The sequence below is a fragment of the Equus caballus genome, chromosome 1 (assembly GCF_041296265.1).
Source record: "Equus caballus isolate H_3958 breed thoroughbred chromosome 1, TB-T2T, whole genome shotgun sequence".
Classification (NCBI taxonomy): domain Eukaryota; kingdom Metazoa; phylum Chordata; class Mammalia; order Perissodactyla; family Equidae; genus Equus; species Equus caballus.
The window spans coordinates 35,964,256-35,990,447 of record NC_091684.1 but is presented as its reverse complement, the minus strand read 5'-3'; the positions used below and the strand labels follow the sequence as shown (position 1 = coordinate 35,990,447).

At 44.3% G+C, this 26,192-nt stretch overlaps 1 protein-coding gene across 6 annotated transcripts in view; it reads left to right on the top strand.

The window, feature by feature from the left end:
- The first annotated feature begins 6,962 nt into the window (after window positions 1–6,962).
- Window positions 6,963–26,192, top strand: part of PLCE1 (phospholipase C epsilon 1) — a 298,532-nt gene continuing 279,302 nt past the window's right edge. For all 6 annotated transcript variants that reach the window (XM_023642294.2, XM_070261759.1, XM_023642288.2 and 3 more), the window contains exon 1: window positions 6,963–7,222. The gene's annotated coding sequence lies outside the window, so the exon portion shown is untranslated. The remainder of the gene's footprint in view (window positions 7,223–26,192) is intronic.

The following is a 26,192-nucleotide window of genomic DNA, read 5'->3' as shown; positions in this document are numbered from 1 at the left end:
CAGATAGCATAAATTGAGACGCTACTTCTGGAAAATAAGAATGGAGAAAAGGCAGTGTCAGTCTAAAGATGGAAGAGGAAGAAGAGAAGACTGTGATCAGAGAAGCGCATTTCAGAGGTGGGACTTCAGAGCATCAAGGTGTGACCCGGCCTGCAAACAGCTGAATTTGAGCAGCGTTGGAGAACACTGAGGTGAGGAGGTTCCTGGACTGACTGAGAACCTATCATTTTTAGGTATGGTTTTCCATGCTGTAGATACCGTGTGCACGTGCCCTGCCTTCACAGAGGGCACCATTGGTTCCCAATATTGGAAGGGAGCATGGAAGCAGAACTCCTCCAGGATAATGACAGAAATAGCTGGAGAGGAAGGTAAGAGATAGAGAGAAGGTTTTGGTGAAGATGGGAAGAAATCGGAACATGCCAGCAGCATAAATTCTGAAAGAAGAAAGACTGCTGAGGGAAGACAGTGAGAGAAGTGGCAGTGGGGTGGTAGGAAGTAGGCAGCCCTTCCTCCTTCTGCCATGTTAACTGAGGGAGAAAATGTGGCCTTCACTGTAGAGGGCTTCCGGGGATAACACGGTGCTGGGGGCCAGCAAGGAGAGCTTAGCGTGGATGGAGCTAATTCAGGCGTCCTGGGAAGGCTAGGGTAAGAGTGTGGCTCTAGAACCAAATCTAGACATCTGTGTAATTTTGGGCAAGTTACTTAACCTTTCTGAGTTTTGGATTTCCCTATCTCTAAAATGGAAATGATAAGGGTGCCTACTCATAGGTTTTCTGTGAAGATAAATACAAGATATGCTGCATATAAAACATTTAGCACAGTGCACGGGAAGCCTTCATCCTCACTCATTCTCACCAGCCTCATGTCTCCTTTGCTGGTTTAATTTTATGGTCAATCATTATACACACTTCTTTGCATGCATGCTAAATCTTTGCTCCTTTCTTGTGTTGTTAATGATACCAGTTAAACCCAAGTGTCCAGTTTTTCTTCTCATGTACCCATGCGGCTAAACCTGTGTGAAGAAAAATGTACGATCATAATGACCAGGCTCACTTTACGTTTATGGCCACAGTTGAACACTTAATGCCTGACATTATATTTCCTTATTCCATTCACTCTCCCACTTTCCTAAATGAGCATTTCATACAATCTCTCTCAAACTTTTTGCACCTCCTACCTTATCTTTACTCTCCTCCGGATGACATTATTTACCATTTCCTTGAGAACATAGAAGCAAGCAGAAGAAAACTCTTACAAGCTTCTACCAACTTTACCCACCTACCAACACCCACACCTATTGTTCCAGTTACTAAAGCTACGTAACAATTAACCCCAATGTTTGTGGCTTAAAAAACTGACAACATTTATTTTGCTCACAAACCTGCAATTTGGGCAGGACGTGGCAGGGATAGCTTTCGTCTGCTCTTCTCGCTCTCATGGAGACGGCTTGAAGGCTAGGGATGGCGATCCCCTGAAGGCGTGCTCACTCATGTGTGCGATCCTAGCTGGGACCATCAGCTGAAACATTACACATGGCCTCTCCATGTGGCCCAGGCTCCCTCACAACATAGGTCCGTGTACCTATCGTGAGAGTTCTGGAGAGAGATAGGCTAGTGGAAGCTGTCTCAACTTTCATGACCTAGCCTCTGTAGCCACGCAGCGCCACTTCACCACATTCTATTGGTTAAGAAGTGGGGAAGTCACTGAGGCTGCCCCCTGCTCAAGAGGAGGGGCATTAGACTTCACCTGTTATCAGTGGCAAAGTCCTGGAAAAGTATGTAGGACTGGAAATACTGCTGTGGCCACTTTTGAAAAATACAATCTGCCTTCTCTCCTGTTTCTTTAAATGAACTGCCCGTACTCCTGTCCAAGGCCAGCCCCTCCACTTGAGCACTAGGCCCCATCGCCCTTCACCCACTCAAGGACATTTTTCCTGGAATTCTTGCCTCTTTCTTCCTCATTATCCATTTTTCTCTCTCTACTGGCTCAGTCCTATCAACATAGCAACATAATAGCATTTTTCCCACAGGAAGAAAAAGCCTCCCTCAATTTCACATAACAGTCCCCAAGTGAGTGGTCCAGGGCTGCTGTGGCGACTCAGCTTTCTCCACCCAGGGCTTCCATCTCCAGGCTAAGACAGTGGCTCCAGGTCTTGCCAATTCTCACATAATGGGAAGGGAGAAAAGAAATCAAAGGCCAGCAGCCTCGAAGCAACCTAAGTGCCCATCAACAGACGAATGGATAAAGAAGATGTGGTACATATATACAATGGAATACTACTCAGCTGCAAAACAGAACAAAATCATTCCACTTGCAATAACATGGATGGACCTTGAGAGAATTATGTTAAGTGAAATAAGCCAGCGAGAGAAAGATAATCTGTGTATGACTCCACTCATATGAGGAATTTAAAACTATGGACCAAGAACAGTTTAGTGGATACCAGGGGAAAGGTGGGGTGGGGGGTGGGCACAAAGGGTGAAGTGGTGCACCTACAACATGACTGACAAACATTAATGTACAGTTGAAATTTCACAAGATTGTAACCTATCAATAACTCAATAAAAAAAATAAAAATAAATAAAAATTTAAAAAAAGGCCAGCAGCCTCAACTTTAAGGGTGCTACTGGATGTTGCCCACTTATTTTCTGTTCATATGCCATCGGCTGAAACTTAGCCATGAATTTAGTCTAGATGCAAGACAGGCTGCGAAAGCAGTGGGCAATCGCTGCTGTACCTCTGGCACCTAGAACAATCTTTGACACACAGTAGGTATTCAATACATATTTTTTGAATGAAAGAATAAAAGAATGGCACAACAGTAAGCACTCAGTTACAGTTACTGTTATCATTATTATCATTTGCAGGCAGAAGGAGTGGTTGAGGTAAGGATGTGCTTAGGAGGGTAATTGTTAATAAAAAAATCTGGGAAGGCTAGCAGATAGTGACATATTGACATTAGTAAAGGAGAAGTGGCAGAGAAACCAAAGAACGAGCTCCTTAGGGGTTTGCAGAACTAATGAGCACCAAGTTTCCAGCTGGAGAATCAGTGAACAAACTGGCCTGTGCAAACGCGCCTCCAGGTTCTCCACCCTCCCCTCGTGGCCAGTCTGATTACCCACAATTCACGGCACTTAGGGTCACCCAGGAGCCATAGCCATTTTCCTATCAGACTTCCAGAAAAGTGTGTAGAAAAGAGGCTTTTCAAGCAAATGTTATTTTCCTTTGAGCTCCATCATCATAATCAGAGCTCTCTTCCTCTAAGGAACATTTTGGCCACTAAGAACAACATGAAACCTTAAAAACCACATTTAGAGAAGTCTTCAGCTCCAAAGTCTATGCTTTGGGATTCTAGCATAGCTGAAACTTTTTTTTTAATTGTACTTTTATAACTTTTAGTTATGGCTTCTTGAGCCAATTTGAGCTGGACCTACCTTTTGCTGATAGCAACTCTGAACCAGATATGACAGTGAGATTCTGGAATGTTTCAAGGAAAAAAGATAGATGAATTTTCTGTCGGAACATTAAGAGGATATTTGTCATATTCAAAGGAGATCATGGTTTTTAAATACTCTAAGTATAAATGGAAGTAAATTTCTAGGTTTCATTTATTTAATTAACAAAGCTTTATGTGTTCTAAGTGCTTCCCACAGATTAACTCATTTAATCCTGAAAACAACGCTGAGCGGTTGGTGTAGTTTACCGAAGAGGAAAATGAGGCACAGAGAGGTAAGTAACTTGCCAAGAGCTCACACCTCAGGGGTGGATCTGGGATTTCAACTCAAGCCATCCCACACCAGAGTCTGCGCCCCTCATACTCGCTGTGTTGAGGGAGAATGCTCAGGATTGTCTCTCCCTCTCCCCTCACTGTTCCCACCAGATCTCCACCGTCACTCCTAACCGCCTCACAGAAGCAGAGCTACCCTCTGCTTTAACAAGCTTGCTGTTTTCCACCAGCCTCAGACTGCCTGAGCGCTTCTACCGTCACATATGAGATAACTCTGGAAAGCTTGTTTTTGGCTCTCTCCCCACTGTCTGAACTCACTAGCCTATTTGCAGACAGCTGGTAACCCCGCTACAATCTGATGCAGTGACTTCAAACGGGAGGAAATGGCAACTCCTAAACTAAGGGCTGGCTCGTTCCTTCAGTTCTTCCTTGGCTTTCAAGACCACCCCTTGTTGTCGTACCCCTGTTAGCAAATTCCTCTGCTTCACAATTAGCTTCCGTTTAAAAGATCAATACATGTATCAAGGGTGCCTGTGCTGACTTCTCAGTTCCCAACCTTAGGGTTTGTTTATAAATGGGTTAACTGATGGCTGGCTTGTTGAATGTGGCAAAGGGCCAATCTTTTTTTCTGTAAGATGTGCAGTAGGGGATGTAGGGCCCCCTGTTGGCGGAAACAACCATGAAGTCAGAGACCAACCCCCCCATCTGAAAAATTACAGGATGGGACAGGAAGAAAATAAGTAGGGACATGATTCCAATTCTTAAAATGATTTTACGAATTAAATTCCCTAGTCCCAATGTTTATCGCTTATTTAAATCAATTTCCATCGAATGGAGACTATTATGTAACAAGTTCAAAGAGACATGCGCTTTCTTCTGAAACTTCAAACACAGACGTCTTATTTTAAATAAAGTTTCCACAGCATTATTTCTTGGGGCTTTTGTTTTTGTTGTTGTTTTTGACAATGTAGAATGGTTTTGTATACAAAGATGCATAACTTCTTTTACTGAAGCTGAATTCTCCATGGAAATTATCCAGCACTCCCCCAATTCACAGGCACTTTATCTGACAGTCTTTCTTCCCCCAGATAATGGCTGGCAGCAACCCACAGCGTGGAGGTTATATGCTGTACTTTTGCAAAAGTCTTGAATGGAGCCATTGTTCCCCTGAGATGGTCTGTGTGTTTCACTGAACAGAGAGCAGGGTGTAAAAAAGGCACCTTGTGTGCAACTGTTGGCGAGGTTGGGGAGTGAATTAAAATCTCCAGAAAGTCTGGGCAGTGCTGTTCAGAGGAGCAATGAACCCTCTGGAAGCTCTGTTAGCTCAGACATTCCAATGCGGTGAGGCAGCCTCAGGGCCACAGCTCCCTCCAGTCTCATTTAGAGAGGGAGCGAGGGGGCGAGCAAAGGACATTGATCTGGACCTGCTCTCTTTGCAAAGATTTAGGGAAGGTGCCCTTTTCCAAAGATGGGGTGATATTGATTATCACACTCAGATAACTTTCCTGCCCAACAGATCTAGACTTCCCTTGGTTACTAATGGTGCAATGACTCATTTGGAAGATCCAAGGTTAACTGCTTGTTCATCCACCAGTTTGTAACAATCTAATTTCTATGTGCTTAATTAAAAAAAAAATAAAAGACAAGTCTTTGGGGGCTCCAGGTGATCGATGATGTCTGATATTACTAGATTCATTAAATGCATTATAAAACGATAATACAAAACTGTATATTAAATAAATAGCCTACCTGTTTATTGTCAGCAATGCTTCCTTTTTCCTGGCTCCTCCATTCACCTGTCCAGGACAGTGTAGGCTCAGGGACTGCAGTACACGACCACTCCTGATTGCTCTAGCAGTAAGATCTCAAGCTCTTAATGAACAAAGAATTTCCTCAGAGCCCACTGCAGAGACCTTTCCGAAACTAGCTCTCAAGGGAGGAGGTAATGTTGATTTTCATTAAAATCGTACTGGTGAGAAAACAGCAAAACAGTTTAAGGACAGGCTGGCATACTTTACTTATAGGCAGAATTCTTTGGTGCCCTCCTGTGCATTCCTGTTCCAACCTTTTCTGTGCCCTGGAGGCTCAAAGGAGCCTCTTTTAAGAGTGATCTGAAAGAAAGGGTCAAACTTGAGCAGATGGAAAGTATGTGGGAGGAGGTGGTGATGCTCCAGGCAGAGGTTCAGCCTGAGTGCAGGTACAGTGCTGGAGTGGGAGAGACATCGTGGTGGGTGGTCCACATGAAATAGGACATGTTGGGTTCCTACTGTCATGGGGAGTTAATTTGGAAGGCAGTAGGGAGCCAATGAAGATTTCAATGCATTTTGAAGTTGTAGACGAGGAAGAATAATAGGCTGTGGTGTGAAGAATGATTCAGTCCAAGGAGAGGACAGATGGGAGGGGATACGGGCCACAGGAATTCGCCCTGATTGAATGTAGGAGGAGTCAGACCTATGGAAGGGCCATTCGTCCATCAGAACAGCTATAGAGGGAGGAGGAAAAGATTTAGGGGAAAAGGAGAAGGATGATGACTTGATTCTTCTTCAGGTCCCTGGCTCTCCTAAGACTGCCAACTGGGTATAAAGGCTCCGTGCAGAGCCTGTAGCTTCTGGCAGCTGTGAACCTCTTGTTTCAGCAATGAAAGAGCACTGGATTGGAGTCTGCAGACCTGCAGGGCCACTGTTAGTAGCAAAAGGAGCGTCTCCAGAGCCTGGCACAACGCTGGGCACATTATGGCACTCAGTATACATTTGTTAAATGAATGAATGACCGAATGGATTCCAGATTTGGTGCTGCCATTTACTAGAGTAACCTTGGTCAAGTCATCTATCCGCAGGAGCCTCAGTTTCCATATCTGTCAACCGGAGATGGTCCCCTGGGGGTAGGTGTGGGATTAAATTCCCGCGGCCCGAGGTTCCCGCCCTCCCCGGAGCGCAGAGACCCGGCATTGCTCTCGCCAGCTCCCGCCCGCGCCTGGGCGAAGGCTGGCCCCCGGGGCCCGAGGCGGGGCGCCGCGGGGGTCGCGCTGCGGGCGGCGGCGGCCGGGTCCGCCCCTCGAGCCCGCCTTCCCCGCGCCGCCCGAGGCCGGGGGCGGGCCCGCTTCAGGCCGCTCCCCCGGCCGCCCGGCGGCCCGCGGCGGCGCTCGCGGCCTCTCACCCGGGGCGGGCGAGTTCTGGGAAAGCCCGGCCCAGGGCGGGGGCCCGCTGCCGCCCGCGCCGCCGTCCGGGCAGCGCGCAGAGCTCGGCGGGCGCGGAGCGAGGCAGCGGCGCCCGGCGGGCCGCGCACGGTACCCGGGCGGCCGCGGACCCCGGCGGGCTCGCGGGCGGCGCGCCCCGGGCTCTGCCTCCCGGGCAATTGCCTGGTTCCTGCGCGCTCCTGGCATCCGCTCTGCAGCTGACACACGGTAGCGGGGACGCCCGACGCCTCTAGCGACAGGCGCGTCCCAGGGGGACGCTGCACTTGGGGACTCCGGCGCGACCGGCCAGAAGAGGAAAGGTGAGGAGGCGACTCTGTGTGGCTCGGTTCCTGAGGCTTGGAGAAGGGGAGAGAGGGGCTTTTTTTTTTTTTTTTAAGTCTCTGAATCCAGTAGATCCACCCAGGGCAGCTGCCTATCCCCGCGTCCCTGGCAGAAGAGTCCCCACACCCCCCAACCCAGGGGAGAGCTGAGGCAGGCGAGTCCCGAGGGAATGCAGGCCAGCCATCACATGGGCTGGAGAACACCCTGTAAGTTCTTCCTTCACTCATTCAGATTTGCCTCGGGTCCCCACTTCATTTTGTGTGTACAGTGTGGAGGTGGCCAGTACAAAGAAGAAAAATAGAAGCTCTTTTTGTGACGGTACCTAGCAACAGTATTTCAAGGAAGGTGCTCAAGAGATTATTCCTGGAGAGACTTATCTACATCAAGTCCTAGAAAATACAATATTGGACCTGGTCCCACTTTAACTGGTAATTAGAAGGATGGCTGCGTCTTTTTTTTTTTCCTCTGAAAGTCTTCTAATGCTGTCATAACGAATAACCTAGAGCTGCAAGTCCTCCCTCGTGGCTGATGTTAAATGCACAGTGTAGATTTATGTTTTCCCTCCGCCTGCCTGGTATTTAAGCCATGAGACACTTGGTTCAGCTGACTCAACCAATTATTCTGTGTAAGAAAGATTCATTTTTTAAAGATTTATCAGCGTTATTTTAAATAGCTCCCTAAATAGATGTTAATAGGATTCACTTCATGGAAAAGTTTTATTTGCACACGGTTCATGATTTTAGTTGCATTATGTGAAATTTGCTGGGAGGTCATTGAGATCCCTGCAAAGTTAGTGCGTTTCCATGTATTTCTTGCAGGAACCCCTGGTAGGGATAGGGTGCGGCCGCTGCCATTGAAACCGCACAGCGCAGGCCAAGAATGCTGGACCCCATTAGGGAGAATTTTGGAGAGCTTGTCTTGGGAGGTGGATGCAGGTGACCCCACAGATGCCTGTACAGGGGCCCAGTTGTTATTTGGGGAGAAGGGCAGGTAAATTATCTTTGGATGCTATTTGCAGCCATGTCTTCCCAAATACTTTCTGAAGAATGCCTGACGTTGCTGTCATCTAGAACATTCTTTCCTCTTCCCGATGGCCCTTCCTTCCTCATTTTTACCACTCTAAATCCTTATGATCCTTCAAACTGAATTTTGTTGCTGCTGTGACGCCTTCTCTGATACCCCGGCCCCAAATACTCAGCCTTCCCCTGCTCTGATTCCTACAGCATTTTACCTTCCCGGCCTTTCGCCCCTGCCTTCCATGAGAGTTATTTCTGTAGACGTCTCATTTTCCCTACTGAAGGCATTTACTGTGGCTTTCTTGGCGTAGTGCTTGCACCTAGAAGGCCCTCTAGAAATAATTGCAGGCCATTATTAAATGTTACGACTTTGGTTCTTCAACACATCTCTACTTTGGAGGAGGTAATATACCCGAAAGGATTTAGAGAAAAGCGTAATATTTACCATTCACATTGTCCTCCATTTACAGCCCCACAGGGGAAAGTTTCTTTATAAGGAGCCATGCATAATAATCATCTTTGGTCCATGCCTTGGAACCAAGTAAGAGGGGAGATTGAGCTGGAGGGACGTTCTTCCAGTCCTTCTAGTAACATTAGCAACTTGGATGTGCTCCAAGGTTGACCTGTGTCATTAAAAATTCCATGCTCAAGTGGGTTGTGGTGAAGCTAGATTCCAGCGAAGGTAGCTGGTTTTCTTTTTCTATTTGCAACCATTCCTAGTCACGGTCTTCTCTGGGCTTTTGTTGTATACTTTAAAAAATCATTTGATGTGCAATTTGTCACCTACAAATTTCTAAATGAATAAAGGAAGATTGAAAAGAACTGTGCGTGATGGATCAGTCTTCTAAAGCAGAGAGCAGGGAGTGTTTCCCATGCCTGGTCAAGAGGAGGTGTTTGCACAGAGCCAGGCTGCGCTGCACGTGTGTGTGTTGGCAGGCCCTGCCTTCTACACACCTGGCTGGCAAGCCGCCCATAGAAGACAACAACTGCTTCAGTCTGGGCTCCTTCTCTCTGCCTGGGCTACCTCTGCTGGGGAGGAGGGTCGGTGCATGGGAACACAACAATTTAGAGCTTCTGAGTTCAGAAGGAGAGGCAGGGAAGAAGCCAGAAAAAACAGTAACAGCTTAGAGTGTGAATCTGTTTGATCAGGTTGCTTTCCTCCTGATGTTTTATTGAGATCTTTGGCATTGAGCAAGTAGGCATTTGTTTGGGGAGAGGAAAGGAAGGTGACTGGGGAGGATGGTGCTTCTGGAGGTCTGGAAGGTATTGATGGGGGCTTAGGAAAGCTTGTGGCCCAGTTACATGGGGCCCCCAAGAGGAAGGTTGGGGATGAGGGAGTGGGGAGTAGAGAAAGAAGAAGATACCAAAGATACACTTTGCTGTGGGCCAACCACAGGGCCTAGAAAGGAAGAGAAAACTCCAGCATCCTGTGGTCCTCTCTGCTCCCAGGGTACCGAACTCAGCCTTGTTTTTATTAATGCTGTAATTTGTCTGTGCTATGCCTTAAACAGGTTTTCATGAGCCAAATTGGGAACTCAGCCCTCTAGGGCTGTGCTGTCCAGTATGGTAGCCACAAGCCACATATGGCTGCTTGCATTTAAATTTAAATTAGTATTAAATGAAATTAACCGCATTTCAAGCGCTCAATAGCTACATGTGGCTAGTTGCTGCCATACTAGACAATGAAGATATAGAACATTTCCATCATCTCAGAAAGTCCTGTCCTGGAGTATTGTTCTAAAGGATTAATGCCTGCTAATCTCCAAGGTACTGATTTCCAAACCAAATTTATTCATAAATTAAAAATTTACTGTTTATAGTCTCCTGGAAAGTCTAAAAATAGATTAATAGATGAAAATAATAGTAGTGACTATTGTTGGTAACACTTGTATAGTGCTTACTCTACCACATGCCAGGAGTGTTCTAAGCACTTACATCTATTAACTCATTTAATCCTTAGAACAACATTAAGCAGGAAGTGCGAGAGATCTGTTATCCCTTAGCTGCAATTCCAAAATCAAAAATGTTCTGAAAGCTGTGGTTTTCATAAGTTTGGCTACAAAACTTAGTCTGAATGACTTGAGGTTGTTATAATCTTTATTTTTCTCACCTGTTGAGAACTATTCATACATTTTTACTTCAGAAATAATGGACATGTTTGTTTGCTGCAGACCCCACTGACAGTGTTATGTAATAGGTGGCGTATGTGCTGTCTTCCTGTTACAAAAGGCAAAAAACTTTTGGATCACACTTAGCTCCTCAGAGTTTGGATAAAGAAGTATGGAGCTCCATTATGATGCCAGTTTTGAAGATGGGAAAACTGAGGAACTGAAAGGTTAGGTAACTTGCATAAAGTCACAGTAGGAAGGTGCCAGAGTCAAGATTCAGTCAGAGCAAACCAGCTCCAGAGTCCATTCCCTTGACCACTGTGCTATCCTCCATCGGCCTCTGGGCTCATCACCCAAATGACTGACCTTTTTTGGCTGGGTGGGTGAAACCAAAGAGCTTTAACTCAGTTCATTAGAAAGTTTCAGGTAGGGCTGTGGCTAACTGGTTTAGCAGTTGAGATTTTGAGATGCTATCCCTAGTTAAACCACCGTGATAGGCATGCTTCACAATTGTTTAGCCTGCCCCTTTCCCAACCTTGTGCCTGTCGCACTTGGTTTTGAGCCATTTGCTCAGTAAGAACTGGTAGGGAAAGAGGTCATTCATCGTGGGCCCTTCATTGAAACCTGTAGCACATGGGGGCTTATACACTTAGAACTGCTGTGAGGTAGAAGGCAGGGAGTGGTTTAGTCCTGGTGTATACCAACTATTGAACTGTGGGTAGGGCCATTCTGGTGGCCTGCCAGATTCTGAGGCTTCCTGGTATGGTTTCAGAGGGTCTGGATCAATCTGACTCAGTTGAAAGTCCCTCCAGGGGAGACTGTGAGTTCCTCTTTTCTTCTGGGAAGGCACCTGGAACTGCAGGAGGGGTCTGGGGTCAAGACAGACTTTTCCCTTTCCCTCTTCAAGTAGTGGCAAGCCTAAGTGGTCTCTTCTTGGCTTTTTGGTTCAAACCTGCATTTGAAGAAATTCTTGAGTAACCACAAGGTTTCTCCTTTAAGTATGAGAAAATGTTCTGGATGCTCCATCATCTGTGCAGACCTTTTACTAAGGGCTCTGCACAACCCCCATCTCTCTGTATCCAGGGAGCATGCGTACCTCTTGTGGCACAGTCTTTGAGACCCCTAATAACTGTGGTGGCTCCAGTTATAATGGCTTAAAGTGTAGGGACAAGGCACTCTATTGGTGAAACACAAGGGCTCTGGAATCAAACTTACCTGGGTTTACATAGGCTTTCCCTACTACCTGTACAACCTTAGACAAGCAATTAGCCTTTCTGTAAGATGGTAATTTTATAGGGTTGCTATGAGGCCTAAGTATAATTCACCTAAAGCATTTTGCATAGTGCCAGACACATAGTCAGTGCTCAAAAAGCTAGCTACTGTTAGTGTGGTTTTTTCCCTCTAGGCTTACCTAAGTCTTTCTAGTCTGAAATTTTAGACTTTGGAGAGGCATGTGTGGTAGGCTGAATACAGTCATGCACCACATAGCGACATTTCAGTCAATAACCCTGTGCCTACACAACGGTGGTCCTGTAAGATTGGTACCATGTAGCCTAGGTGTGTAATAGGCTATACCATTTAGGTTTGTGTAAGTACGCGCTATGATGTTTGCACAATGATGAAATTGCGTGACAATGCATTTCTCAGAAAGCATCCCTTATACCTCCTTAAGTAATGCATGACTATAATGGCAGTGGCCTCCCAGAGGTGTCCAGATCTTGATTCCTGGAACCTGTCAATGTATTACTCTACATGACAAAATGTGGATTTGCAGATATAATTAAAGATTTTAAGATAAGGTTGTCCTGGATTATCTGTGTGGGCTCAGTCTAATCAAAAGGGTCCTTATGAGAGGGAGGCAAGAGGATCTGAGTCCCTAGTCGGAGGACGGGGTAATGTGAGGAGGGGAACACCAGCCAAGGAATGCAGGCTGCCTTTACAGGCTGGAAGAGGCAAGAAAATGGATTCTTCCCTAGGGCCTCCACAAGGAATGCGGCCCTGCCAACCCATTTTAGACTTCGGAACTCCAGAACTGTAAGATAACAAATTTATGCTGTTTAAGCCACTAAGTTTGTGATAATTTGTCATAGCAGCAATAGGAAACTAATATGATGTGGAAGTCAGGAGAGGAGTGAAAGCTGTCGAAATAAGAGAATAATAGCCAGCGTTTAGTGTGAACTTTGCTAGGTACTGTTCTAAATACTTTATATGTATTAACCTGTCATCCTCACAGCAACCTTCCTGGGTAGATATTTTTATTTGCATATCACAGAAGAGAAATCTGAGGCACTGAGAGGTTGAGTCACTTACCCAAGGTTACACAGCAAGTATTGGGTAGAGCTGGGATGTGAACCCAAGCAGTCTGGCACTCTTAACTATTTCCCACTCTGCTCCCCAAAGCAGGCGTTTCTGTCTGCTAAGTCTGACAGTATCAGCCACTGAGTGGTATGTTACTGTATGGAAGGAAAAGGCGGTATTTGAATCAGCAAGAGACAGGCCGATGTAGTGTCCCCCGCCAAAAAAAAAGAACAACAACTGGTATTGAAGTGCCTGGTAAGTTTTTGCTATTGCTGTCTCACATAATGTGTGTGGACAGCTTGAAGCCGGAGGACGCTGGCTCTGGGAGCAGTTCCTTTGCTGGCCTCCCTCTCCCGCTCCCACCTCTGTTCCTACAGCAGCCTCGCTCGCTCACCACAGACCGCTGGCCCTGGCGTCCTGTTGGCTCTGCTTCCCACCTCTGCCTGTTTATTGGGCTTGCCTCATTCCTGCCTCTCTGCTCCAGCCCTGAATTCCACCTCCTTCTGGCCCCTCAAATGCTCAAACTTGAGATGGTTAGAGTCAGGGCCTGGTGTGTGAGGTACCTCAGCTGGTGGGGGGGCATTTTTACCATTTTCCTTTGGTTGAGCTGGCTGTTGTTGGTTTTCTAGCTGTGCCTCTTTGATTTCGCCAGCACATAATTCAGAGTGATATTGGTTTGGACCGGTTGTTTTCAAGCTGTGTTCCAGGAGTGTTTGGAGCCTCTGCCAGGTGAGAGGATGGCAGGAGATGAAGACCTCAGCCATTCCCCCTGCTTCTGCCATGCAGCCCTGCTCTTGTTCATATGGTCTGTTGGGCTTCTGCCTGAGATTTGGCATGAAAGGATGTTCTATTGCTCGAGAGACAGAGAGAGGAGTTTGAGAAGAACTAAACCCAAAGTTAAGGCACTATAGGTATGATCTTTAGCCCAAAGACTTGGATGTGCAAAAAATATAACTCTAAATTTTCTCTAATTGTGTTTCACAGGTTTGGGATCTGGAGCCAGGTTGCTTCGATTTGTTTACGTCCTGGCTCCACTACTTATGTACAATCTGTATGACCTTGTGCAAAATACTTGGCCTACTGAGGTCTAAACTTCCTTATCTACATAATGGGAGGGGTACTAGCAGGACCTACCTGATAAATGAGAGCATTCATGTAAGGGACTCAGGGCAGTGCCTGATATAAAATAAGAATTCAACAAACACTAGCTCTTATGATCATTTTTATTATTAGTGAGTTTCCCAATGGAATGGCAGAAAAATCTAACCTCGTCTCTGCAGGGGGCTCTGCCCGCCAGTGGTGCTGTGGCTAGGGGTCTTACTTGCATTGGCCCTCTCTCTCTGGCTAGTTGCTGCTGAAATGCTTGTGGTTCCTGACCACAGGTGACTTAAGATGCAGTGACATTGGGCCGATTCTCATGGGTGCAGCAGCTGTGCCTCCCTGAGGTCTCACTGTCTCTGTCAGGAAGCAGGGTCCCTTCTGCTTTCAGGACCTGCAGGACATTTCTCCTTTCCTCTTCTGTGCACCAGCTGTCGGGGCTGGGATGGGAGGGGCAGAGGGAAACTCCCGTCTTCTCCCTGCTGACATTTGGTCTGTAATACAGACTTAATACTCTTGAATCCTTTCCCCTCTACCCTTAGGGCTTAAGGAAATATAAAAATGTGGGATATTTATATACATATTTTTAATAATATAAATATATACACAATATAACCTGTGGCTAAGCTTGACAAGGTTATTGGTCAAACACTGCTGGCCAGTGCCATTATCTACTTAGTGGTGGCATTGCTGCTGGCTCTGTGGAGTGATCTGCTATGTGGTGGCCCCAGAGAATTGTGCTCCATGTATAAAAATCCTAGAAGCTCTCCTTCATGGGGCTGATTGCATGTACATACAAGTCCAGAGCGATAACAAAATGCAGCGAGCATGTATGTATTTTTATTGCTATGTATGAACAGCTACGTTATAAGAATAAAACAGTAAGGCCACTATAATTCAGAATTAAGGAAGAGAGAGAAGCAAGGAGACTCTGTTTTGATGACTTCATTTTAGGTTTAAACTATATAATATCACTGAATATGGAAAATCCAGGGAATGGAAAAAAATCATTGGGAAAAACACATGTGACTAAGTGCATACTATACACATCTGGGATTAAAATATCATGTAACACAGTTTAATTTGGATATCACTGGAGTTGGTTCAACTGGCTGTCATTTCTAAAGAAAGTTTCAATTCCTTTGTTATTATTAATAACAGGAACTCAGATTTCATTGATGAGCATATTTTCACCTTGAAAAGTTCACATGAAAGAACTGAAGAACTCTCTAGAGTCTGGTTTGTCAATCTCAGAGCCGTGGATAAAATTCACAGAAGTTAAATACTTTTTGGCGTGAAATTGTACTCCTTTTTTCCCCCAAAAGGCAGAATGAATTTGGATGACAAGGACAGAGCGTGAGGCTCACTCAGGCTGCCGTTTTGTTGACTGCTGGAGTCTGAGCAAATTCAGATCCACTTCTCTGCTACTCAGCGGGCTAATTAGTCTGTAGCTCAGCCTGGTTTCCTGTGCTTGAGGTTTGTCCGTCCTCATGCCTCCAGGCGTGGTTTGAAAATTCACAATGGGAGGGATTGGAAGGCTCAAGGCAGTTGTAAAAGGAATATGCTCAATTATTCTTACAATCTAAGCAAGAACCTCTTGAGCTATGCTTAGAGGCTATATAAATTTACAAAGAGAGCTACAAAAAGTGACTTTCCCGTGCCATCGGTGCAACGTAGCAGTCAGACAGCCTTGTGGGTTCTTCTGTGACATCTCCTGGATCTAGGTTGTTGACTGCCCTGTGCTGACTGAGAAGGGGCCAGGCCTCCCCAGTGCCAAGTCAGGGGACGGCTGACAACAGGTGAAGTGCGTTCCCGACCCAGGCAGGCAAGCCCAGATCAGATTAGTTACAGAGGATAAGGGAGTGAGCTGGCTTCTAGGCATGCTGCAGATTTCTAATGAATTAGCACTATCTAAGCGCCCAGGTCTAAAGTATGTCATCTATTTAGGAGATATTCGTTTTTTAAAAAAAGACTCTTTAATCCAAAATAATTAAAATTAATTATTAATGCAGACATTATGCATCTGTTTATGATTGGTTTATTACTTTTTTATTAATGCTATGTCATCCAATAGTGAAAATTGAGGGCTAGAAAGGAGAGGATCCAAGTGTTCACCTTTGGCTTTTAGAGTTGAAGGAATTGGTCTCCCAAGAGACTCAAGGATTTGACCAAAGCCGCCTCGCTCGGGAGTGGCAGAACTGGGACTTTCATTTGCTTCAAATAAAATTAAGATCATACTGTAGATATACAACACACAATTTTGGATCCTGGTTTCTTTGCTTAACTTCCATCATTAGGATGTTCCCACGCCATTAGGTGTTTCCAAACCTTGATTTCAGGGGCTGTGTCTTACTCTATCGTGTGGTCCTGTGGAGGGCTGACCCATTTCCCCTGTTGTTGGACCTTTAGTTGCCGATCCTTGATGGTTTTCTATTTAAATAATTCTCCGTTGTCCAGATCTCTAATTCTTTCTTCAGCACAGAGTCCCAGAAGCGGAATTACTGGGTCAAAGTGTAGAACTTTTTTTAAAGGCTCCTTATACGTACTGCCAAATGCTCTCCAAAAAGATTGAACCAGTTTGCACTCTATGAATAATGTCCTGGAGTGGTCTTTCCAGGGCTGACAGCGAGAGATACTAGTTTTGTGGTATCTCTCATTTTTTATTCTTCATTTTTGCTAGTTTGATAAACAAAACTTGGTATTTCATAGTTTGAATATGCATTTGTTTGTTTACTAGAAAGGAAAACACTTCTTTATATTTATCATCAATGTGCTTGCTCTTGGTTAATTTTTTTTCGATTATTTTATTGAGGTCATATTGGTTTATAACATTGTGTAATTTCAGATGTACATTATTAAATATCAGTTTCTCTGTAGACTGCATTGTGCTCACCATCTCTTGGTTAATTATTTAATGGTGTTCTTTGCCCATGTGTGTGTGTTTTTTACTTGAGATGACTTTTTTTTAACTTATTGAGGTCATATTGGCTTATAAAATTGTGATAATTAAGAACAGAATATCCCTGGGGCTGGCCGCGTGGCCGAGTGGTTAAGTTCTCGTGCTCCGCTGCCGGCGGCCCAGTGTTTCGTTGGTTCGAATCCTGGGCGCGGACATGGCACTGCTCATCAGACCACACTGAAGCAGCGTCCCACATGCCACAACTAGAAGGACCCACAACGGAGAATATACTATGTACCAGGGGGCTTTGGGAAGAAAAACGAAAAAAAATTAAAAAAATCTTTAAAAAAAAAAGAATAGAATATCCCTTTATCATATTTTTTGCAGGATTTTCCTGTCTTTGTCATTTGATGCTATTTTTTTCAACTAGCAATTTTTTCTGATTAAAAAATAATACAAGTTAATTTTGAATAATTTAGGAAATAGAGAAAAGCACAATAAAGAAAAAGCCCCAAATCACCTGCAGTTCTACCATCTAGAGTAATTACTAACATTTGGTGCATGGCTTTCTAGAGTTTTTTGTTTGTTTGTTTTTTCCCAAATTGAGAACACCCTTTCCTGTTTTTGTTTGTTTGTTTGTTTTTTGCTGAGGAAGATTCGCCCTGAGCTAACGTTTGTGCCAATCTTTTTTCTGTATGTGGGTTGCTGCCACAGCACGGTCACTGACTAGTGGTGTAGATCTGCACTGGGGAACCAGACCTGGGCCGTTGAAACAGAGCGTGCTGAACTTAACCACTAGGCCATGCAGGGGGCCAGCCCCCTCATGTTTTACAATTTGCTTTTTCACCTAAATTTGTTAATAATAATTAAGCATATTGTGTTTATCCCTACGATGGGGTACTATATATAAATATTAATGATATCATTTTTTGAAATGTTTATCATGTTTTTTCATGTACAGAAAATTTTAATTTCTGTATGGCCATGTAGGTCTGTGTCCTCCCTAATTTCCATGGCCTTTAAATTTGTAGTATTTGTCTACTTTCTGTGATTAACCATACTTTTTAGCATTTTAGGCTTTTAGTTGCATTCACCTTTTTATTTGGAATCAGTTTTTTGTATGTATTATGAGTTGAAGACCTAACCTGTTTTCTAAATAATTAATTTTTCTTAATAATATATTTATTTTCATATATATATTTTTATATTCCTTATATAATTTCCTTAAACAATATATTTATTGGATAATCCTAGAAAATTACTAATCGTGTTTTGTGTATCCTAAAGTCAGTTTTAGGCCTAAGATATCTATGTGTAAATTCTTTTTGTTTTTTTGAGGAAGATTAGCCCTGAGCTAACTACTGCCAATCCTCCTCTTTTTGCTGAGGAAGACTGGCCCTGAGCTAACATCTGTGCCCATCTTCCTCTACTTTATACGTGGGTCACCTACCACAGCATGGCTTTTGCCCTGCGGTGCCATGTCCGCACCTGGGATCTGAACTGGCGAACCCTGGGCCGCCGAAGTGGAACATGTGCACTTAACTGCTATGCCACTGGGCCGGCCCCTCTATGTGTAAATTCTTGAATGAATACCACACTGTTTCAGTTATGTTAGGCTTATGATATATATTAATATCACATGGAGCAAGTTTTCTTTCATTATAGTTATTCAAATTTTCCTTATTTTTTTCTTGCTTATTCTTGCAAATTAAATTTTGAGACTTTTTGACAAAACCTCCAAAATTAATTGAGATTCTGAGTGGGATTATAATAAACCTATACATTAATTCAGGAAGAATTAATATGTTTACAGTATTTAGTCATTCCATACTGCTATGTTTCTTAATTTATTCAAATGCTTTTGTAGCTCTCAGTTAAGTTTTGTAGTAGTCTTCACATTAATATTTTTCTTATTTTTAAAAAAAGTTTTATGTTTTTTTTTTAATCAACTTAATTTTTTACTTGATTCTCCTGGCTTTCTAGGTAGAGAATTGTATATCCACAAATAATGATTGTTTCTCTCTTAAATCAGAACTTGCAGAATATAAATAACTAAGAGTGAGGATAATAAACCTCTTTATTTTATTCCTGATTTTAATGGAAAGGCTTCTCATATTCACAAGTATGCTGTTGGCTTTTGGTTTAAATAGTTTAAATCACTTTGAGGAAGTAGTTTTATATTCATTAATTTTTTTAAAAAATGAGGAGTTGAATTTTATCAAATGCCAAAAAGGTAATCTTTGAGATGATTGTATGCTTTTCCGCATTTGACCTACTGATATGTTATATTATACTAACAAATTTCCTATCCTTAAACCATGTTTACATTCTTGTTGTGGCAGTTTATTATCATCGTGTTAATGAATTATGTCTCTAAAATAAAGGTTAATCTAGAACCCGTTTAGATTTTACTTTGGGATTTTTTTCATTAGCTTTATTTTAGCCGTGGTCATCAAAGGCTGGTGTTAAAATTAGCTTGCTCCTCCTGAGTGTACATAGACCGAATTCCAGGAGACCCCCTGTACTTTCCTGAGGGTGACAGGGGCAGCTTCAGATGTGGTGAGGAGCTGGAGACAGTTTATGTGGGAGAGAGTAAGGAGCATGAAGTGCACACCACAGATGCGTTAATTGGGGCTCTTCCTATGAGATGGAAATACATTGTCCACCTTTTTTTTTAAAGTAGGACACTCTCATTTCTTTGCTCTCCTCATAAGACAGGCCGAATTAGAACTCTGCTATTAGGTTAGGCATCCCCCTTGAGGATTCCAGAGGCCGAATGTGGACCTCCTTGGCTGGAGTGGTGGGATGTTAACTAGCAGAGCAGCAAACCTGAAAGACAAGCTTGGGCCACATCTTTGCCTTAGAATCTACTGGTAGTCGAACTCAATGCCAAGTCTGAAGTTTAGGCGAAGAGTTAAAAGAAAAGTGTTCCTAAGGTATATAGAACGGAAGAGAGAAGAGAAAGCAGTTACAAAACTTAAAAATATTAAATGGCGAATATTTTGTGTGCCTTTGACAGCTGGTAGAACTGAGAAACTGACTCAAAGATTTAGCTGCTGTGCGGGTGTCTTTGGGAGAAATTGAGGAGAATCTGAGCCTCAGAAGGAAGCAGGTAGTTGGTTGTGTCTTCACCTTAGCCTGCTTCACACTCTTGCTGTTTCCATGTTGCCCCTTAGTCCCTGTCTCCTCGCGTTTTTCTACAATTTTGTTTTTTCCCAGTCTTGTTTTCTCATCCCTTTAACACTCCTTCAGTCAGCAGTCACTTTGAGTCACTCCTATGTGTCAGGCACTGTGCTGACTGAGGGGGCATGCTGGTGAGCAAGGTCCCCATGGCTACTGCCCACCTGAGCTTACCTGACCCAGGTAAGAATGCAGGTGAGAACCTGCCAATTTCTGTAATTGTGAAACAAGATGTTACTAACTCTCTCCCTTTCTCAATATTGCAGACTTTTTTTTTAATTTATGAAAGGGTAATTATAAAACATCATGAATGAGGAATCATTTATAAGTTGTAAAGTTTGACAATATCTTATTAAAGGGGCTCGATTAAAACTCTGTGACCTGACTCATGGGAAAGAGGCTTCTATTGCTACTACTTGGTGTTTTCTCAAGTAAAACATTTTCATCCTTGTTTCTTCCTTTCTGAAGAAATTTCTTTTCAACTTGAAGAATTCTGGAAGCAAGAGCTGCTGGCACTGAAGGAGGCGGCACGTTCCAAGGAATAGACTAGAATGCACAGGGAGGGGCAGCGAATGCTCACCTTGTGACCGGCTTTCTTCGGGGCAGAGGCTCAGGGGAAAACCTGGGAGAGTGCCCAGGACATTAGTTGCTGTTGTGCTGAGGAAGGCACTCAGCTTCATCTGGAGTAACTAGTTCACATAAATGGTCTGCTGTTGATTTCTTGCTTTATTACACTTTTTGAAATTGAGTACTATTGGTTGGTTCTGTAAAAGGATGCTGACTGCGTTCCTATTTTTATATCCAGGATTTGCCATCAAAGATCTTTCAGTCCAGTTAGGGAGACAGGGCACAAATACCTGAAATTTTCAGTGTCCTTACCAAGAAATGCCTGAGTCCCGGGCCAGCTGTTAAATGGCTTGAATCCAGGAGAGGGAGCTCTGGCTGGAGTTTTCTGGTGCACAGCCAGGGCTTGAAAGGCAGGTTGTGGCTTAATGGAAAGGATGGAAAGGTATTCCTCCTTGGGAAGAGGTGAGGCAGTCCTTAGAAAGCTTGTCCACAGGAGAGCATCAATTGGCCAAGTGGGCAGGGTCTCCTTTGAGGTGTTCTGTTTGCTTGTTCACCCCACATGTATGTTGGAGTTCCTTAGAGTAAATTCACTTCTGTGAGTTGAGTTTCACCTTTTCATCAATTGTTCCAGATAGTTCTGTGGCCCACTCCTCACTCCTGAGCTCCAGACCTACATATCCAGCTGCCTGTGTGACATGTCCCTGTAACTCCTGTCTCAAATTGAACTCAGTCTTTTCCCAAACCTGTTTCTCTCATGTTCCCCATCGCAGTGAGTACAACCTTTATCCACCCACGTACCGAGACCAGAAGCCTCAACTCTCTGAGGCCATCCCCTCTGAATCCATGCTCTCTTAGCACTGGGAGCTTTTCCTTCCCAGTACTCAATGCACTCTGCTACCTTCCATTTTAGCATCTGTCTTTCCCAATAAAGCACATGCTCCCTGAAGCCAGGGGCAGGGACCCTTCTCAGTGTTCACTTCTCTTATCTCTAGCCCAGCACAACATTGAGGCTGTGACAAAGGTGCTTAATAAATACATGTTGATTGACTGTATGAATTGAACTTCCTGTCCATCCTGCCCCCTAAATATCTCTCTAGTCTCGCAGAACCCAGTTTGAAATCCAGCTTTGCTGTTTACCAGCCGGGTAACCTTGATTGAGCTATTCTGTAAAAATTTATTTTGAGATGATTTTGATGTACAGATTAAACTACTTTTAATCTCATTATGCATCAGTTTCTGAATCTGTAAAACGAGCATATAGTGGCTACCTCATAGATTTGCAGCGGATTAAATGAAATAAAGCATGTGAAAGATTAATACGGTGTTTGACATGGATATAGTCTCTACTGTTACAAAGGTGGGTTTTCAGCTAGATGGTGGAAGGCCATCAACGTGGATTAAGAAGTGTGTGCTTTATCTTTTAGAAGTTGAGGATTCATGAAAGGGTCCAACTGCGTGATGGAAAAGCCTTGAATTCTGGAATAAACAGACATGGGCTCAAATCAAAATTCTACCACTTAATAGCTATGGGCCTTTTCACAAGTTTCCTAGCCATTCTCAACTTCAGTTTTAAACCTCTAAAGTTAGGATAACAATACCTCGTACCAGGCATTGCTGTAGTGTATAAATGAGGTGGTATAGGAAAAGCATCTGACACTGATGATTTTTTTTTTAAGTTACTTTCTTTCCTCCAGCGATAAGCTCTGGGTTCCCTTGGAAAGAGATCTGTAGTCCAGAGGCTTGTCTTTGGCTCAGCCCAGTTTAACGTTTTTGTCAGACACTTGGATGCAGGCATAAAGCCTTGTTTCCCAAATTTGCAGATGACTCAAAGTTGGGAGGATAGCTAATACAGTAGGTGATGGAATGGAGGTTCAGAGTGCCCTCAATAGGCTGGAATGTTGGGCCTTCACCAAAAGGAAAGCCAGGAATCTAGCAGGTGGATCAAAGCATTCGGAGGCATGGAGACCATTTAGAAAGCCATTCCACTAGTCCAGGTGATGCACAAAGAGGATCTGAACTGGGGTGGTGTCAGTGGCAACAGGAGGGAGTTAACAGTTAGGAAAAACTTTTTAGAAAAATCGCTAGAATATGACAACTAACTGGGTGGAAGTGTGGATAAAGAGGGCTAGAGCTGACTGGGAAGTTTCCTTTCTGGGTTCCTAGGAAAAAGGAGGAGCCGGTGAACAGCAAGGAGGAAGTTAGGTGGAAGAATTGAATTAGGGAGAGGAGAGAGGTCAGGAGTCTGATTTTGTACATGAAGTGTTGGTCCTACCCAACAGGAAGTTGGAAAGCCAGGACTGTAGCTCATGGGAGAGGCTATGTCTGGAAAGAGGCATTTGGAAACCATCCACATAGAGGTGATAGTTGAAGCCGTGTGTGGGAGGGGATGGGATGGCCAAGGAGTGGCCAGTGCTATTCAGAATCATTAGCATTGTTGGCTCTAACTTGAGATAAGCAGGATAAACAAACCCTTGCCCAAGTGGGAATTAGTTCTACTGCCTTCCTCGGGCTCTTTAACTCATTAAAGCAAAGTTCTACAGGATGAAAAAAATCTCATATAATAATTTCAGATTTTAAAAAATTATATTTTTGGTTTATTTTTAATTACACCAGTAAAATGTGAATGCATTCTTGCTTGTAAAGAATGTGAACACTACAGATAAGGTAAAAGCGCCCATTAATCCCTCTCCAATTCTACTTTCTTTTCTTTTTTTTCTTTTTCTTTTTCTTTTTATTTATTTATTTATTTATTTTTTTTTTAAGATTTTATTTTTTCCTTTTTCTCCCCAAAGCCCCCCAGTACATAGTTGTATATTCTTCGTTGTGGGTCCTTCTAGTTGTGGCATGTGGGACGCTGCCTCAGCGTGGTCTGATGAGCAGTGCCATGTCCACGCCCAGGATTCGAACCAACGAAACACTGGGCCGCCTGCAGCGGAGCGCGCGAACTTAACCACTCGGCCACGGGGCCAGCCCCCAATTCTACTTTCTTTTTCAGAAGTAAAGCACTGTTGCTAGTTTGGTTGATGTTCTTACAAACTTTTTTCTATGCATTTATATAGTTATATACACACACATACCTAAAGATGTACTTTTGTTTTTGTGTGTGTGGTTTTGTTTTATGTAAGTGAGCTCGTAATATGTTTTGTTCTTTATTTTTATTTTTTAAAAATGAAACACTATGTTCTGAAACTCTTTCCAGGTAAGTTTATCTAGTTCTATGTCATAAAAACAAAAATATCTGCTTCCTGGCTATGAATGTACCATATTTTGTTTAATCATTCCCTAATTGATGGAATGTACGTTGTTTCCAACTTTTGCGTCTGTGCATCCTACAGACATTTATTGCTTGCAGTGTGTAGGAGACTCCCAGCAGACACTGGGATGTGTTGGTAAAGAGTAAGCCGTAAGCTATCAGGGGCAATGAGAAGCACATAAGGAGGAAGCCAGGCAACATATGCCACTTCTTAATATTGCCACATGCTGTGGTGGCTCAGGGGAAGAAGACCTTGTTCACTGTGGGGATGCAGAAGTAGATGGGAGAGGCTGAGCTGTTCGTCTAGGTTTTGCAGCATGGAAACACGGATGGGTGATTGAGGTGGACTCTATTGCCCCTTAGTGCCCTAGTCCCATCACGCCACAGAGGTCAACCACTAATATGCTGTTGACCTTGTGACAGGGAATTTCTCTGTCAGTTTCAGCCGCCCGCCCGCTGTGTTCAACCTTGCCGGGAGCCTCTCAGTGCCTTAAGCTGGAGGAGCTGGAAGTAGTGGGGACAAAGGTGACTGTATGCTAATGAGGTGGAGGCTTTCACCTCTACCCCCAGGTCCAAGCCAAAGTTCGGATGATTGATTTGGGGAGGGGTAGGTTGGGTTTGAGAACATTTTTCTTTTTACAGATATCATCAAAATGAATATACAAAGTTTTAAATTCTCACTTGGGAGCCCCTGAAAGTATAACCCTCTTTGAGAGAATGATACATTGTTCCCTTTTCTGTTGAGCACATGAGATTAAAGCAGCTCCAGTGTAAGGAGAGCTGGGAAAGGAGAGGAAGGGGAGCCCTCTTCTATATTTCCTTTATCCCACCCAACCATCCCCTCTCTCTCCCTCTCCTTCTTCTTCTCTGTCTCTTTCTCTCTCTGGTTTTCCTGCCTTTGGTGCTCTCAATCATATCATATCTCATGAGCAAATTTGGGGCATAAGTATTTTATGCAAAACACCAATGCTGTAATTTTCCTTTTCTTCATTTCTGCTGCCTTCACTCAGGGCTCAGAGGAGGTTCCACTTTGGGCTAAAACGCAGGGAGTCACCCTGTTCTTTCTCCTCTTCCCTCTGTTGAGCACTGACTCAGCTGCTGCGTGGCTCTGCCAGGCTGTTGAGAAGCTGCACCATCCCGGAGCGAGACTGCCCAGAGCAGGGTTTCACAGGCAGTCCCGAATCAACGACATAGGCAGCTGGTGTCCTCCAGCGTGTGCAACAAGTCTGGCTGGAGAATTTCTTCCTGTGGTATCTCTCAACTTGCCCCTAGCCTTTCCCAACTCAAGTCCTTCCTGGTCTTCCCTGCTTGCAGCACAGTGAAGTCTGGATCATCTTTTTCGTTTCACTGGTATCTACTCCCAGCCAAGCCAGACTGGCCCTCTGGGCTACTCGACCAATGAGTGGGCTCTTCACACGGCCTCCACGGGGCGTGTGTCTGAAACATGACTCTGATCTGCAGCCTGCGGGAGAGTGGTCACTCCCTACTTCTCTGGGTACATCTCCCAGCCCCTTTTCCCTCTTTGTCCCCCACCTGTCCCCGGCACCCGGGACACTTCAGCAATAAATACCTGATGCTTTCACTGCTCGGAGCCCCCTAATACAGTATCTGGTCTTTCCATTCTGGGCCTTACCTTGGGCTCCTCACCCTTCCCACCCTCTTTCCTCTGTCTTTTTAATTCAGTTTAGGTGTCAATCACTCTAGAAAGCCTTCCCTGACTCCCCCCGGCCGGATTTACCTCGCTGACTGAGTTTTCGCTTTAGTGTCTATGTCCCCCACTCCACTGTGACAGTCTCAGTCACCTCTCTGTCCCTGGGGCAGAGCCCAGGACCTAGAACATACTGGGCACTCAGTTCATGTTCGTTGAACCTGACTGACCTGGGGCAAGGAGCATCTTGGGTTCTTCTAGGGTTGCCCTCCTGGCAGGTCCCTGACTGCCCCAGTAGCATCTTGTTATTTGAGCCCCGTTGGTGAGAAAACTCACTGAGCAGCCTCACCTTATAATAAATAATTTGGTTGCATTCTGTTTGGATGGTCTGCAGGGTGGAGCATCATCATTTTTAGATTCCAGACAAGTCTCTGCCAAGGAGGAGTGGAGAGCAGAGGAGGGGCACCACCACTGTGCCACAGTCACGGAGGAGGCCCCTTGAGGTGCTCAGGGCCTCACGACCTGCCCTTCCTCCCACACATGCTAACTCCACCTATGTGTGGAGTCTTATCCTTTTACAAAGCACCTTGGCACACCCCATCTCATCTGACCTTTCTTACAAATCACCTTGGGAGGTAGAAGGAACTGATTATACGCAGTGACACAAATGAGGATGATTCATTTATTTGTCCTACAAATATCGAATGAGTTCCTACTGTGTCTCTGGTAAGGCCTTGGGAATATGGCAGTAAGCAGAATCAGCACCTTCCCAGCTCTCAGGAAGTTCTCGTTCTCGTCAGGGGATGCCAACAAGTGCCTAGTGTACAAATAAATAATAAATATAATTTACAGTGGTGGTAAATCCTCAGAAGACAATCAGG